The sequence below is a fragment of the Heterocephalus glaber genome, unplaced genomic scaffold (genome assembly GCF_053883595.1).
Source record: "Heterocephalus glaber isolate CG9 unplaced genomic scaffold, H.glaber_assembly_v1.0 deba00001447, whole genome shotgun sequence".
NCBI lineage: Eukaryota > Metazoa > Chordata > Mammalia > Rodentia > Bathyergidae > Heterocephalus > Heterocephalus glaber.
Genome location: NW_028258299.1, coordinates 8,842,308 through 8,858,048, shown reverse-complemented (window position 1 = coordinate 8,858,048; position 15,741 = coordinate 8,842,308). Strand labels below are relative to the sequence as shown.

At 36.9% G+C, this 15,741-nt stretch overlaps 1 pseudogene across 1 annotated transcript; it reads left to right on the top strand.

Moving 5' to 3' along the window:
- The first annotated feature begins 2,630 nt into the window (after positions 1-2,630).
- On the top strand, positions 2,631-4,375 carry LOC101718682 (ubiquitin-like protein 3 pseudogene; annotated as a pseudogene). Its single transcript, XR_015452538.1, has 2 exons — positions 2,631-2,719; positions 3,355-4,375. The product of XR_015452538.1 is annotated as a ubiquitin-like protein 3 pseudogene (transcript).
- Positions 4,376-15,741: the final 11,366 nt, after the last annotated feature.

The window sequence follows — 15,741 nt, the reverse complement described above, 5'->3', positions numbered from 1 at the left end:
AGTCTTTTGTAAATAGGGAAGGGTGGAGGGGGTGAAGGGAGGGCTAGGAATCGGGAAAAAATAAGAACCAAGATCCATTATGTAAAGGTACAATTCCCAATGAGAACTGTAATTGTGTTGTATACCTAAAATGTACCAAGAAAAGAATTCAACAACAACAAAAAGAAAGTAAGTGGATCCTTATATCCACAGAGAAAAGAAAAACTTGCGTGGATCAAACTTAAATGTATGATCCAAAGATTTCACATTATTAGAAAAAAATAAGAAATACATGTCAGGAAGTTGCCACTGGAAAAGATTTTCAGAAAATACAACAAAATCATAAGCAACAAAATAGAAGAAAATGTTCAAATGTGAAGGAGAACAAGGGAGATGGGAGGTGAAAGGGAAGGAAACGAAAGGGGATGAAAAATTAAAAAGAATGGAAGGAAAATAATGGAAACAGAAGAGAGGAAAGATTGAAGGGTGGAAAAGGGAATGGGAAAATAAAGAATTAAGATATGGTATGTACGGGTACAAACTCTTTATGATAAATGTGTTATGTATGTCAAAAGTATAGCAATAAAATTAATTTAGAAATACAAAAATAAATAAATGGGATTATATCAAACTAAAGTCTTCACATCAGAACACACTATCAACAGGGTGAAGAGACAATCTGAAAAATGAAAGAAAATTTTTGCAAAGTATTCCAGAGACAAGGTATTGATATCCAGAATGCTTAATAAACAAATAAAAAACATAAAAAACATATCTGATTAAAATAGATAAATGATAGGAATAAATATTTCAACAGAAGATATATAAATTACTTAACATCAGTAATCATAAGGGAAATGCAAATCAAAAACATGCTGAGATATTATCTCACTCCAGGAACAATGATTAGTAAGAACAGATTCTTTTCAAAATACTGTTGAGAGCTAGTTTTGTGCATATGAGATATCTTGCCTGTTGTTTATCCTTTTGTATCTGCATAGGAACCCTCCCACCCTACTGCCAAAAGGTGTTGAGTGGCATAAGCCCTGCACATCACAGAGCTCATGAGCTGAATAGTGACACTCTGTGGATTATGGTGGTGCCAGTAGAGAACTAAAGAGGAGCAGCATAGCCTGATGTTGTTATGTCACACTCTACCCTGGAGCCCTATGACAAAGCACTCTTAAGCAATGACAGAGTTTATTGTGGGGGAAGGGGATGGAGATTGGGAAGGTCTCTTCAGAAATCAGTGGAAAACTTGGTACTTGATCAGCTACAATGTATGTACCCTGGCCCCTTTGACTCAGTAGAAGATGCCCCGTCATAGGACAGAGGAAGAAAAACCACTGGCTAGTCACACCAAGGTTGTGACACAGAACTCAAGCAGAGCATTTTCTGCAGAAGAAAGAAGACAGGCCCAGCAGTCTGTCAGGAAGCCCCAAGTCAAAGTTTCTCCATTTGTGAGTGTAGAGAGAAGAGCACACTGGTTGAATACAGACGGTACTGTAAACAAGGCTGAGAAGATGCTTTACGTACATGTTTCACTAAATATCTGGGGTATTTCTTGTCTTTATATGTGAAAAGGAAAATAAGAATTAGTAAGTGCTTTAGTCCCATTAGTATCTTTCATGAACATGTTAGAATGATTCAAACACAAATGTATTCTCAGTACATTAACTGGTTCTATCCACTTGACATATTCCCTCAATCTCCAATTACATTTCCGTCTCTATGCATCCTTTCTTCTACTCCTAAAAACATTTTCTCAACCTCCTCTCCATCAACCCTCTACTCCAGATATTAAAAAAATCAATAAAATCTAACTTTTTCTTTCTTTCATTTGCTGTTATCCTTTTTTTCTCCTTTTATTCTTTTTAATGTACTCTCCTCCTTTTGCTTGTCCCTTTTCCTTCCTTCATCTATACCCCAGTTTATCAGTATTAATATATCACAGTCTTTTGGGGTCACTGCAAAAAAGGTGAAATTGTTAAAATAAGTTTTAAATTACATGATTAATATATGGTTGGCTTTGTAGATGCTGTTATAAATGGTAGTGGTTATCTCCTTGAGTGCAGCGAGGAATTATTCCATTAGCAGAACAGACTGAAGAGGTGTCTAAATATCAAAACATAACTAAAGTCAAAATCACACCATTGGAAAATACACATGAACTACAGGAATTTCCATATTAACAACAGAGTTTTTCTACTCGTGATCCTCAACCCTCTCAGCACAAAACAATAGAAATATGAGAAAGCAAGGTAAGAAGACAGTACCAGAAATTCTTAATTCCACAAAAGCCTATCCCATGGGCACTAAAGTGAAGGAAGTAAAAAAGCCTAATGATTAAAATGTTTGAAGAGATAAAAAAGAAAAGAAATATACAAATCCATAAGATGTTCACCAAACTGAAATATGATGCAAAGGACTTAATTCAAAAAACCATCAGTGAGCATAAAAAGATTCAAAAAGTTAGGAGAATTAAACTAGATGATGCGGGATATGAACGACCATTTCAATAAATAATTAGAGATCATGAAGAGATATCAAACAGAAAACCAAGACGTTAAAAAATTAAAAGCAGGTCTCTATTGTGACGCACTTGGTGTCCCTGGAGTGAAGGAGGTGCGGAGTGTGGGCGGGGGCGGCGGCTCGGTGTGGGGGTGGGGGGCTCTCTCCCCTCGGGTCCCTTACACTGCTGCCATGTTGGCTTGAGACGCGCAGACAGAAGGCATCCGCGGTGCGTGGGGCTGATAAGCGGAGGAGGGGGGGGGGGGAAGAGAAGGGACAAATCTCGGAGTGGGAACCATTCTTGGGCTGAGGAGAGGGAGGACCCGGCCGCTTCCGGAACCAGCGGAAGTGGGCGACGCCAGAGCTCACGAGGCCGGGGAGGGGAGGGGAAGGCTGAGACCTGGAAGGCAGCGGCGGGGGAGGTGGAGGCGGCAGAGGATGGCCGAGGAGCTAGAAAAGATGTCCCCCCCAACCCCCGCTGCAGTGCTGGGGCGCCCGCAGCCCGAGCGCCGAGGGGTCGTAGGGTGTCCAGCCGGGCCTCGCCGCCCCCGGCTTTCGCTTTGGCTCTCAACGAGTTAAAAGCCCTTGAGCGCGGGTTTCCGCGGCCTAGAGGCGGGGGTCGGACCGTTTTTCCGTGCGGCTCCTGGGCTGGGTGTGCGGCGGGCGCCCGGCCACAGCTCGGCCACCACTCAGGGCCCACGCGTCCATGTGTAGCCACATAGTTATCTAGGTCCATCCACGCCGGGACATTTTTCTCTTGCTTACTGAGGTCTTGACTCAGGAGCGAGTGTTAATCACGCTGGGGCTGGGAAAGGAGGAAGGCGGATTTAACCCCCTTCCACTCTGCTCCATGTGTGGCTCTAGGCTGGGGCCACCTGGTGAGGCGGGTCCGGGGCTGCCACTGACTGCTGCTGCCCACGATGACGACCATGTGGGCCAACGCTGCTGTCCCGAATGTTTCCTCACGCTTCTGCCACACAGCTCCTGGGGATTGTTCCTCTTCTCACCAGAACCTCTGCCAGGCTGGCACTTTGGCTCCGCAATGACTTAGTATTATAATATTGGAAAGCACATCACGAACCAGTCAGAATTGCGAAGTTTCGTTTCTGTAGCTTGAAGACTTCTGCTCTTTTTTGTTTGATTTCTCCTTAAATATATGGGTATATATACTAAGGGCAAGATGTCCAGTAATGTCCTGTCGGGTATGATAAATTTGCGCCTCATCTTGGTGAGTGGAAAAACAAAGAAGTTCCTGTTTTCTCCTAATGATTCTGTCTCTGACATCGCCAAACATGTGTATGACAGTTGGCCGATGGACTGGGAAGGAGAGCAAGTCAGCAGTGCAAATATTCTAGGACTTACTTATTAAGGACGATTTCTACATAGACATGTCACGTCAGGAGCATTAAAACTTCCTTTGGCAAAACAACAGTAATGCATTTGGTGGCCAGGGAGACACTGCCAGAGCCAAATTCTCAAGGTCAGAGGAATTGTGAAAAGACTGGAGAGAGTAATTGTTGTGTAATCCTGTAAACACTGTCTGCCTAGTGTGGTGTGATACAGTCTTTGTTTTTCACGCTGCTGTAACAGAAGAGACCCAACATAGCTTTAGAAACCTTTAGGAACAGTCTGTCTGCAAATCCATGGACTGAATTATTACATGAACACTCATCCTTTCTCATGAAAGTAAAAAGAACCAAGAACATTTTTCACTATGTTTTTTTATTTCTTTTATTTTTGTTAATGTTGAACTGTTTTAAAATATATTGGCTTTTGAATACAGTCAATCTCCAGGGGAAAAGTTAACAAGTTATCTTTCATAGAAATGATTTTGCTGCCACAAAAATTTTCATCACCAGAACTAATAAATCAAGTATTCCAAATACAGTTTGCACTAAAAAAGATCATTATTTTCCTCATCAGCAGAATAGTACCTAGAAATACTCATATATACAATTCCACACTGGGCCAACTTGAGAGGAAAAAATGGAAAAGAAACTAAAATGTTTGTTGAATTCTACCAAAGACAGCCACGGTGGCTGTACTGGCACAGAATATTAAACTGAGTGTGAATATTTTCACTGCAACCAATGAAAAAACAAAATGTGCCTGTTGTTTAAAACACGCAGTAGAGGGCTGATGAAACTATAGTTTTTTCCTTTGACCCCTGCACTCTAGAGTCCTGCCTTACCTGAGTGCTTGTTCAGACAGCACAAGGGAGGGGTAAGAGGACATTTTCTAGCCTTAATATGGGAGGGTGCCAGGCGCACAGAGACTTTCATTCTCATGCAGAAATAGTAGAAAACCTCATTGATCAGTTTTATGTGTTTGAATACCAGAAAATTGGACATTTTCATAATTACTGCTCATTTGTGACTGGGTGCAATGTTATGCTACTCATTAAAAAGTTCAGATGAATTTTTTAAGATTACAAAAAAAATCTAATTTTCTTTATATAGTTTGCATTTGATGTTAGTGTGTGCAACTGTTTGAAAATCAAAAGCTGATTTTTTTTTAGGCATACATGATTAAGGATGCCACTCTTTTATACCAATGATTTAAAGATTTGCACAGCACTAAAGCATGAACTAGGTTCATCTAAACGTGTAAAAAGGAAAAAAATTATGTTTTTTTCACTAGGAAGAAATCTTCCTGGATGAAATTACAAATATCTGTAGAATATATTTAATAAAAATCTTATAAAATACCTAACTATAGAACTACCATATAGATTGGTGTGTAGTATATAGAACAGTATTCCATATAAATAACTTCAACCTTTTTAAAAATGAGGTTGCAGGCTGACATTGTGTTCTATATTTAATAAATGTTCATGACCCTTACAAGCATTAAGTGTAAAAACTTCCAAATGGTCAGCTTTCTTTAGATGAAATCAGGTTATTTTATTCATTGTTAATGCTTTAATGAAAAGGCTTTATATGTAGTAGATCTACAAAAATATTGTTCATACTGATCAGAATTAAATTTATATAGAGCAGAGTTTTAAAATGAATGCAAATAGCATCAAACATTTTCTTTTTGCAACCTGGACTTATAGATTTTTTTCAGTAAACTAGAAAAGATATTGTAGTGCAAAAAAAAATTGAAAGTAAACAGGAGAAATGAGAAAATTTAAAACTGGAAGATAAGGTTGATAGGGGAGATCATGTACTGAATGATACCTTGACAACAACAAAAGAGCATAGAACTGGATTCAACAGCGTCTAGATGACAAAACCCTAACATGATGATCATATGAGTTAAAGAAAAATTAGAAGATGACCCAAAATGTGAAAAAATTGTTTACTTATAAAGAATTTTATAAACTTATAACAAAAATTTTGCAGACTAGAGAAAATTTCAACTTCCAGGTATGCCAAGTATATAGAATGCCAAGTAGTTATGAGAAAAGAACTCTGTGATACATTATATTTAAAATTCCAGAAATTCAGCACAAGAAAGAATACTAAAAGGTTTTAGAGAGAAAATATAAAAGTGACTTAAAAAGGCAAACCCATCAGAATATCAGCATATTTTTCAACATAAACTTAAAGGCCAGGAAGGTTGGGAATGAAAAATTTTGAGCAGTAAATGAAAAGAATTAAATCCAGATTAATATATCCTCCCAAGTATCATTCAAAATAAATGGATAAATGAGGATTTCCATGACAAGGATCACCTTAAATATTTCATGACCAACTTTGGAAAAACTACTCAAAGAGTATAGAAAAACACAGTCCAACAGCAGCAAGGAGCCCAAAGGAAGGACTACAACTAGAAGGGTGAACAGTTAAAGAAAAGGGGAAAATGAAGGACTCACAACAACAAAACAATCACCAAATGACAGGATTCAGTGAATAACTTTCAGTAATAATTGCCAATGTAAATGGTCTTAACTCCACAACCAAAAGACACAGATTGGCAGATTGGATTAGAAAAACTAAAACCCAATTGTATGTTACCAACAAGAGACACATCTCAGCCTTAAAACATACAGACTGAAAGGAAAAGAATGGAAAAAATATTCCAAGTAATAGTAGGCCAAAACAAGCAAGAGTAGCTATCTGATTTTTAGACAAAGTGGACTTCATCTCAAACGATGAGTTTGAGATGTCAGCAGAAACAAGAAGATCACTACAAAGAAGATACTTGTAAAAGGAGCAATTCAATACAAAGAAATAACAATTACAAATATAAATGGACCAAATGCTGATGCACTCATCTTCACAAAACATACTGCTGAACTTAAGAGGTTACATAAATATCAACACAATCATAGGAGGGGTCTTTAATACCCCATTCTCACAGACAGGTAAACCAGACATAAAAATCATGAAAGAAATATCCGATATGAACCACACCATCAAACAAATGAACTTAACAGATGCGTAGTGAGTATTCCACCTAACAACAGAACACATTTTTCTCAGCAGCACACAGAACTTTCTACAAAATAGATCACATCGCAGGCAGTGAAACTTAAATAAAAACAAAATTTGAAAATATAACTATCATATAATGCAATGAAATGAAATAAATCACAAAAGAAACCACAGAAACTACAAAAACCTAAAAATTAAATAATACACTTTAATAATCAGTAGTTCAGAAAATAAATCAAGGAACAGAGTAAAAATTTTCTGAACTCAAATGACAGTGACAGCAAAACATTCCCAAACCTAAAGGAAACAACAAAAGCAGCTCTTGGAAGGAAGTTTATAGTAGTGAATGGTGATGAAATAATAGTGATCTGAAATAAATCACCTAATGACACTGTAGGTCTAGAAAAAGAAAAACAATCCAAGTCTGAATCTAGGAGAATAAAGTAAATTATAAAGATAACAGCAGATATTAATGAAATTGAGAATACAAAAGATCAATGAATAAATTTGGTTATTTGAAGGAATAGACAAATTTGATAAGCATTTAGCCAAACTTACCAAAAGAGGGAAAGAAAAGACCCATGTTAGTGCACTTAGGAATGAAAAAGGTAAAATTACAATGAAAAATCCTAAAATCTAGAGTAATGTACTTTTAAACTACTTGTAAACACTTTATCCAATAAATTAGAGAATCTAGAAACATATGAATTACCAAAACTGAATCAAGAAAATATTAAAGCCCTAAAAATACTAGTAACAGGCAATGAAATAGGGACAGTCATGAAAACCTTACCAACTAAGCAAAGCCCAATACCCAGTTGAGTCATCACAGATTTTTATCAGAACTTCAGAGAATTAATACCATTACTACTCAAATTTTTCCATGAAATTGAAAGGGAAGATACACTACCAAGGTCATTCCTTGAAGCTATCATTACCCTGAGACCAAGCCAAACAACTCCTAAAAAAAAAAAACCACAAAAACTACAGATCAATTCTCTTAATGAACATAGATTCAAAAATCCACCAAAAAATACATACAAAATGAATATAACATATAATTAAAAATTGGGTTGTAAGAATAAAATCATGTGTTCTCAATAGATGTAGAAAAAGCCTTTGACATAATCCAACATCAATTCATAATAAAATCTCTGATGAAAATAGGTATAGAATGACTTTGCTTTAAGCCAATAAAAGGCATTCATAAAAAAACCTATGACTATCAGATGAAATGGGGAAAAACAGAAAGCATTCCCTAAAATCGGGAGCAAGACAAGTGTGTCCATGCTCAACACCCTTGTTCAATATAGTACTCAAAATTTTAGTCAAAGGTATGAAGAGAAAAAAATAAATGGTATACAAGTAGAAAGCAAAGAAAAAAACTAAATTTTCAGATCATTTATCTTTTAAATGGAAGAGTCGTAATCCACCAGAAGATTCATAGTACTTAAAATTAATTCAGCAAAGTACAGGATACAAAATAAACACCAAAAAATTAATAGCATTTCCATACACCAAGAAAGAAACTACAAAAAAATTCCATTCACAATAACTTCAAAAAAATTAAATATCTAAGAATTAACCTAACCAGAGAAGTGAAAGATATTTATAATGAAAACTATATTGCTGTAAGAAAAAGAGATTAAAGTGAACATTAGAATATGGAAAGCCAGCTCCTGTTCTTGGATAGGCAGAACCAATATTGTCAAAATGGCCACAGTACCAAAATGATGTATATATTCGATACAATTCCAAACAAAATACCATCATCAAAAAAAAAAAAGCTGATTATGTGGGGAAAAAACACCAAATTAGAAAAAAACGTAAACTTTATGTAGACCCAGCATAGATCAAAAGAGCCAATTCTATCTTGAGCCATGACAGCACTGTACAAGACATTGAAACTTCAGACTGTAAGTTATACTACAAAGGTACAATTGTAAAAACATCATACCAGCACAAAAACAAACATGTTGACAAATTGAGTAGAACAGAAGAAACAGAAACAATTCCAAGTACCTTCAGCCATCTGATTTTTTACAAAGGGGCCAATATATGCTGAGAAAAAGATGGCCTCTTTAACAAATAGTGCTGGGAAAACTGGTTATCCAGGTACAGAACAATGAATCAAGACCCATATCTTTCTCCCTGTATTAAAATCAAACCAAAATAGATAAGATACTTATATAAAAAAATGGAAACACTGAGTCAGTAGAAGGAAAATTTGGCAAAACTCTAAGTCGTAGGCATAAAGAAGGACTTTATGAACAGAACACCAATTGCACAAGACATAATACTGAAAATCAACAAAGAAGATTATATGAAATTAAAAACCTTCTACACAGCAAAAGAAACAACCAACAGAGAGAAGAGACAACCTACAGAACGGGAAATAGTTTTACCAGCTAGTTTTTAAACTTAGGACTAATATCTGGACTATATAAAGAACTCAAAAGTTTAGACTTCCCCCACATAAAAGTCCCAATTAAAAAATTTGCAACTGAAATATAGAGATACTTATCAGAAGAAATCTGTGATTATTAATTGTAATATATCAACTTGATAAGTAAGAATCACCTAGGAGATTGGCAAGGTTTTGGATTTGTCTGTGGGTGAATGACACATAGGCCACAAAACTAAAGGGAAATGACCCATTCTGGATTTTGGTTTCTCCAGTAGAGTGGTTTATAGTCTGAGAAGTATAAAAAAGGAAATAAGAGAGTGTTTTCCTTTATTGGAAGCTCCCCAGTTTCCACTATTGTCTTCAGCCTTTCAGAACAGAGTACTTGGCCTTTCAACACAGACTCACACCTGTGTTTCTACAAGGAGCTTCAGTCTTTGACTGTTCCTGGGTCCTCCAGCTCACCAGCACCCAGATGGCCATTTTTATGATTTGACTTCTGATCCTGCCCATAGCCATTTTGACTTTTCCATCTCTGATCTTGTAGGCCTACCTAATAAACTCCTCTATCATTTACATATTATATATTGATTCTATTCTTCTAGAGAATCCTAAATAATATATAGTAAACGTTATCAATAAATACAGGAAAATGTGCACCATCTTTGTTCTTTTTAAGATGTTGAATGCTTTTATTACCCTAGAAACATTAAGTAGATTTGTCTGTAACAAATTCATTGTCATGGGTTTTTCTGACGAGTCATATAAAATCATGGACAAGTGTTTGTTCGATTTTTGTGAATTTGTTTTTAACTTTTTTAAAAAAATTAACCTTGACATAGTCCAAGCTTTTTGCATCATATTGAGCCACCCAAATCAGTTTACTCCCCAGTCTACTGAATGGTGAGCACTCACTGAGTTCTGTTTGTACATTGATGTTTATGCATTTTCCCTACAATGCTTAATTTTTCCTTGTCATTTTTTATATCCTATATGTTCTTAAAATTGTATTTTTTTAGAAAAATAGATGGTGCAATCACATGATTTAAGTTCTGAAAGTATTTAGTGACAGTTTTCTTTCCCACCCCATCCCAAGCATACAGTTTTCTTCCCCAAAGACAATTTGTGTGACTTTCAGCATTATATTCTAAATATACTTTCAAATATGTTTATTTTTTATTCACTTCTTTTACAAATGGTAGAATATTCTCCAGATTGTCCCTCAATTTTTCATTTAACAATTATATTCTGTTATATTTCATATAACAGTTATATTCTGAAGATTATTCAAATTTACTACATAAAGAGTCTTCTGGTTACTTATTTGTGGGGGTTACCAGGAATCAAACTCAAGGCCACTCGCTTGCCTGGCAGGCAGTGTGCCATTGAACTACATCCCTGGCCCCTCCTGGTTATTCTTATGGCTATATGTTTTTCCACTGATAAACATACAATAATTTATCATTCTGTTATTAATAGGTATATGATTGTAATCATTTGATATAAGCATTGAATAACTATGTGCAGATATTTTATTCTTTCATGTAGGATAAATTGACTGGTCAACAAGGCCTATACATTTATAATTTTTGAAGTTTTGGGAAAGTTACTCTCCATAATGTTTGCACATTAGAGAAATGCAAGTTAGAACAACACTGAGATCTCAAATCTAGTAAAAATGGCTATTATGAAAGACAGAAAACCACAAATATTGGTGAGATTGCAGGGAAAAGAGAATGCTTCTACATTGTTGGTGGTAATGTAAACTAGTAATATGGAAATTAGTATGGAGACTCTTCAAAAACCTAAAATTAAAATTTTCATTTGACTTAGCTATACTTTTTGTAGGTATCTTCCTGGAAGATATAAAACTATAATATTACAGTGATATATGCATACCCATGTTTATAGCAGCATACTGCACAACAAAATCATGGATGTAGCCTATATACTCATTGATAAATAAATGGATTAAGAAAATGTAGAATGGAGAGAGGGAAAAATGCCAAAGCAACGAGTGCCAGCAGCACAACTTCTCCAAGACAAAGTGCCCAGGGTTTGGAAATCAGTAGTCTGGAGACCAAAAAAGGGTGTACAGGGCACATGAGAACCATGAGGGAACTGACAGAAGAGAAGAATAAAATAGGATCCATTGTTACAGAAGAAATAGCTCAATGCTGCAGACTCAAGAGTGCATGACATGACAGAGGCTATGCATCTGCCCCAGCAGGAAGGCAGTGAAAACAGCTTTACTGCTCACTGTGAAAGAGACTGGATCTGATTAGTCTTGTACAGTCAGAGGTGAGAAAATATTCCCTGAGCAGCCCCCTAAGGCACTGAGGCAGGAGGCTCTTGCAGATTAGCAGTTGGTAGGCAGGGCTGCCATTTTGTTTAGAGGGAACTGAACTCTGATAGCAGAACATAACAGTCCCAGGGTCACTTCACTGCCATGAGAGAAAGGAGGGAAGGGCCTTCCAGTAATGGTAAAACTCCCAGCAGTTGGACAGCAGATTGATGGAAGTTGAGAAGTAGGGACTGGGACCAGCCAAACTCCCCTCTCAGAACCACTCAGGGCTGCTAAGAGTGGCCTTGACTACAAAGGACTGGGGGCATCCTGTTCCATGTCTGGAGACATGGGCAGGCAAATGGCCTTGGCTGGTGGCAGGAAGGGGACACTCCCTCTCTGCCCTGTGACCATGGACAAAAACAAGAAAATGACCCTAGCCAATGCCAGGACAAGGGCTCCCACACTCATCCCACTTCCCCCCACCCCACATCTAGAACATGAGAGTAACCAAAGTATAGAATAGATGAGCCCATGCAAGGTCTAGGAGCATCCAATTGTGCATCGACATGGGAATAGCCTCAGGCTGGCTCCAGGTGAGTGTGCCACAGCAGCTGGGAGAGAGGTGTGGAGATGATCATGATGAGGAGATGTGAGCAAGCCACCTGAGAGACATTTGGAAGACTGCTGGCTGGGGAAGGGCCCCAGCCCTTACCTCTGGAAGCCAAAAACAGCCCTGTGTCCAGCGTTGATCTTACTGCAGACCTGGAGGGGCTGCAAAGTGCATTTATGGGATCTGTCTCAGAAATTGAGAACAACTGTGGACACCAGAGGAATTTTACGGTTTTTTTCTTTTTCCTTGTTTGTTTGATTCATTTTCCTTTTTCTGTCTGGTTGGTTTTGGGGAGTTTTTAAAGGTTGTTTAGGTTTTATACATTTATTCTTGTTCTGTTCTCTTTATCTTTCTCTCCTCAGCTATCTCTCTTAATTTATGATATTTTCATGTGAGTGAACAATGTCTCTTGTCTTTCTGTTCACTTAATATTCTTTTACTTCTTCCTTAACACTTTCTCTCCTGCTCTCTTATCCAGTTTCCCAAAGCTTGGAGACTCATCCTTTGCCCTCCCCCCTTGCTCCTACTGTATTTTTCTTCATTTCTCTCTCTGTTTTGCACCCTATCCTTCTTAAATTTTCCTCCCACTGGATAAAATCACTCTACTAAAGGGAAACATTGTGTACAAGTTAAGTTTATGCTGGATTTTCTTGTACAACAGTAGAGCTTGCCCATAGGGTTAAAGGTACCAAACTAATAGGGACCACAGTTTTTCAGTTACTAGGCTGTGTTAGATGCTATTTATACTTCTAATTGTACTGCTTTTGTGAGGATATCATACTTGTTATAATCAATTGTTCTCACTTATATGTGGATATATATGTTTTCCCAATACTGTGATTGTCTGGGGTCACAACCACAACCATCACCATAGTCCAATAGCAAAGGACTGTCTGCTGAGCTAAGTGGATAGCAACCTCTCATCCTCAATCAATTGGTAAGGTAGGATCTTGGGATTGACACAAATACGAAGAACCACTTACACTTAGAAGACATCTCTGAGAAATAAGCATTTCTTTGATATTAGTGATAAAGCAATCTACCAAGATAAAGAAATCTACAAGCAACAACTCAGAAAACAAAACAAAATTTAAAAAATACAACATGGGAAGACATAGAAGCAAAATGCAATGCTAGAAGTCCAGACCACTCAGGACAAGTCCAGGAAACAATGAGATAAAGAAAATTGAAAGCCACCTACCTGAGCTATCTAAAATGATAGTAGCAGAAGTAAATAAACACATGGATGAGGCTATAGGTAAAATAGTTTTTCAGATTAAAAAGAAATTGCAATCAAAATGAAGGACATGCTCAATGAATCTAGAGTAGACACATATAAAAAATAGAGGAGCTTAGGAAAATGATGGAAACCATGAATACCCAACATAGGAATGAAAGAAATGGAATTTATGAAACAGATTCATACTGATATCTAGGAGATTAAAAACTCCATTGAAAGTATAGGCAATTGTTTGAAACAAGGTGAGGACGGAATTTCAAATCTAGTAGACAAAATTGCAGTTACTGACCTTTATAAGAAAGACATCTTAAAAATAGCAAGAAGCCATGAAAAATAAATCCAACAATTGCAAGATGATACAAAAAAGAACAAAAAAAATTGGAGTCAATGAAAGAGCAGGAGACAGCGTAAATGCCATAAAAAACCTACTCACATATGTAATGTCAGAAAACTTCCCAAACATGAAAAAGAATTTGACATACAAATAAGTAAGGCATACAGAACTCCACATACCCATGATGAAAATAAATCTAAGCCAAGGCATGTAATAATGGGGATCCTAGAAATTCAGCACAATAACAGAATATTAAAAGTTTTTAGAGAAAAGAACCAACCTATGAAGGAAAGCCCATCAGAATCACAGCACACTTCTCAACACAAATACTTTTGTAAGAGACTTCCCTATTGATTATGCCCAAAGCAGACTATAAGCAGTGCAGGCTGTAAAGAGTTACCCTGTAATTGGCTTGTTTTAAGACGCAAGTCCAACCAAAGCCTACATGACTCATAGGAGCATTGCAGGTAGCATACAAGTTAGAACAACCTCTCCACTGACTGCCACAGCAGAGACCAGAGTGATAGCCTGTGAAGCTGTGGGGCTTAATGTGAGATAACGTGACAGCCAATGTTGGGGTGACTCACACCCAAGCTCTGTTCCCAAAATTAAAACCTTCTTTACTAAAAGACAATGTTAATTATAAACCACAACCTATATTCTGTCTGTTCTGTCCTAATTCAAGAATGCTTTGTCTCTTCCTTTACAAGCTAAGCCTTGCCTGCATCAGCAATATATTCCAAGCAACACGAGCCCAGAGAAAAGCAAGGGTAGCTATTCTATTCTCAGACAATATGACCTTCAAGCCAAGACTGATCAAAAGAGAAAAAGAAGGTCACTACACACTTGTTAAGGGAAAACTACCAAAAGAAGAGATAACAGCCATAAATGTATATCCACCAAGTATCAGTGCACCAAACTGTATAAAACAGATATTAGTGGACATGAGATCTAATAAGCACTAACACAGTTGTAATGGGGGAACCTTGATACTCCATTGTCTCAAACAGACAAATCTAGACAAAAAAATCAACAAAGAAATATCAGAACTGAACCAAACTTGTGAACAAATGGACTTAGTATATGTCTACAGAATGTTCCTCCCCAAAACATCAGAATACACATTCTTTTCAGCTGCACATGAGATAGTCTCAAAAACAGACAGGGCCAGGGTTTTAGCTCATGGTGCTGCCACCTACCTTGCAAGTGCAAGGGTCTGAGTTCGATCACGAGTACCAAAAAACAAACAAACAAAAACAGACCACATAATAGCTCATAAAATATGCTTAGGTAAATGCAAAGGAATTAAAATTATCCCATGCATATCGTCTGACCATAGTGCAATGAAAATGAAAATAGCAAAAGAAACCACAAAAACTTCATAAACACATAGAAATTACATAACACTCTCCAGAACAACCAATAGGTCACAGAATTCTAAAGTATCCACAATTAAGTGATAATGCTGACACAACATACCACAACTTATGGGACACAATTAAAGCAGTCCTAAGAGGGAAATTTATAGCAGTGAATTCCCACATCAGAAAAACAGAGCAAGCTGTAATAAATAACCTAATGTTGAACCTCAACCTTCTAGAAAGAAGAGTGAGTTAAACTGAAATCACATGCAAGGGAGGAAATTATCAGAGCAGAATTTAATCTAATACACACTAAGAAAACAATGCAAAAATCAATGAATTGAAGTTGATTCTTTGAAAGATTAAATAAAATAGATAAACACTTAGCCGACCTAATCAAAAAAAGGAAAGAAAAGACTTAAATACATCCAATTAGGAAGAAAAGGGTGAAATCACAACAGATCATGCAGAAATCCAGAAGACCATTAGTACCAACTTTGAGAAACATTCTAATTAGAGGGATATTGCAGAAGAAATTTACAGATTCCTAGATACACATGAATTTGTGAAGCTGAATCAAAAAGATATATTCTAAATAAGCCAATATCAGTCAATGAAAGTGAAGTTGTAATT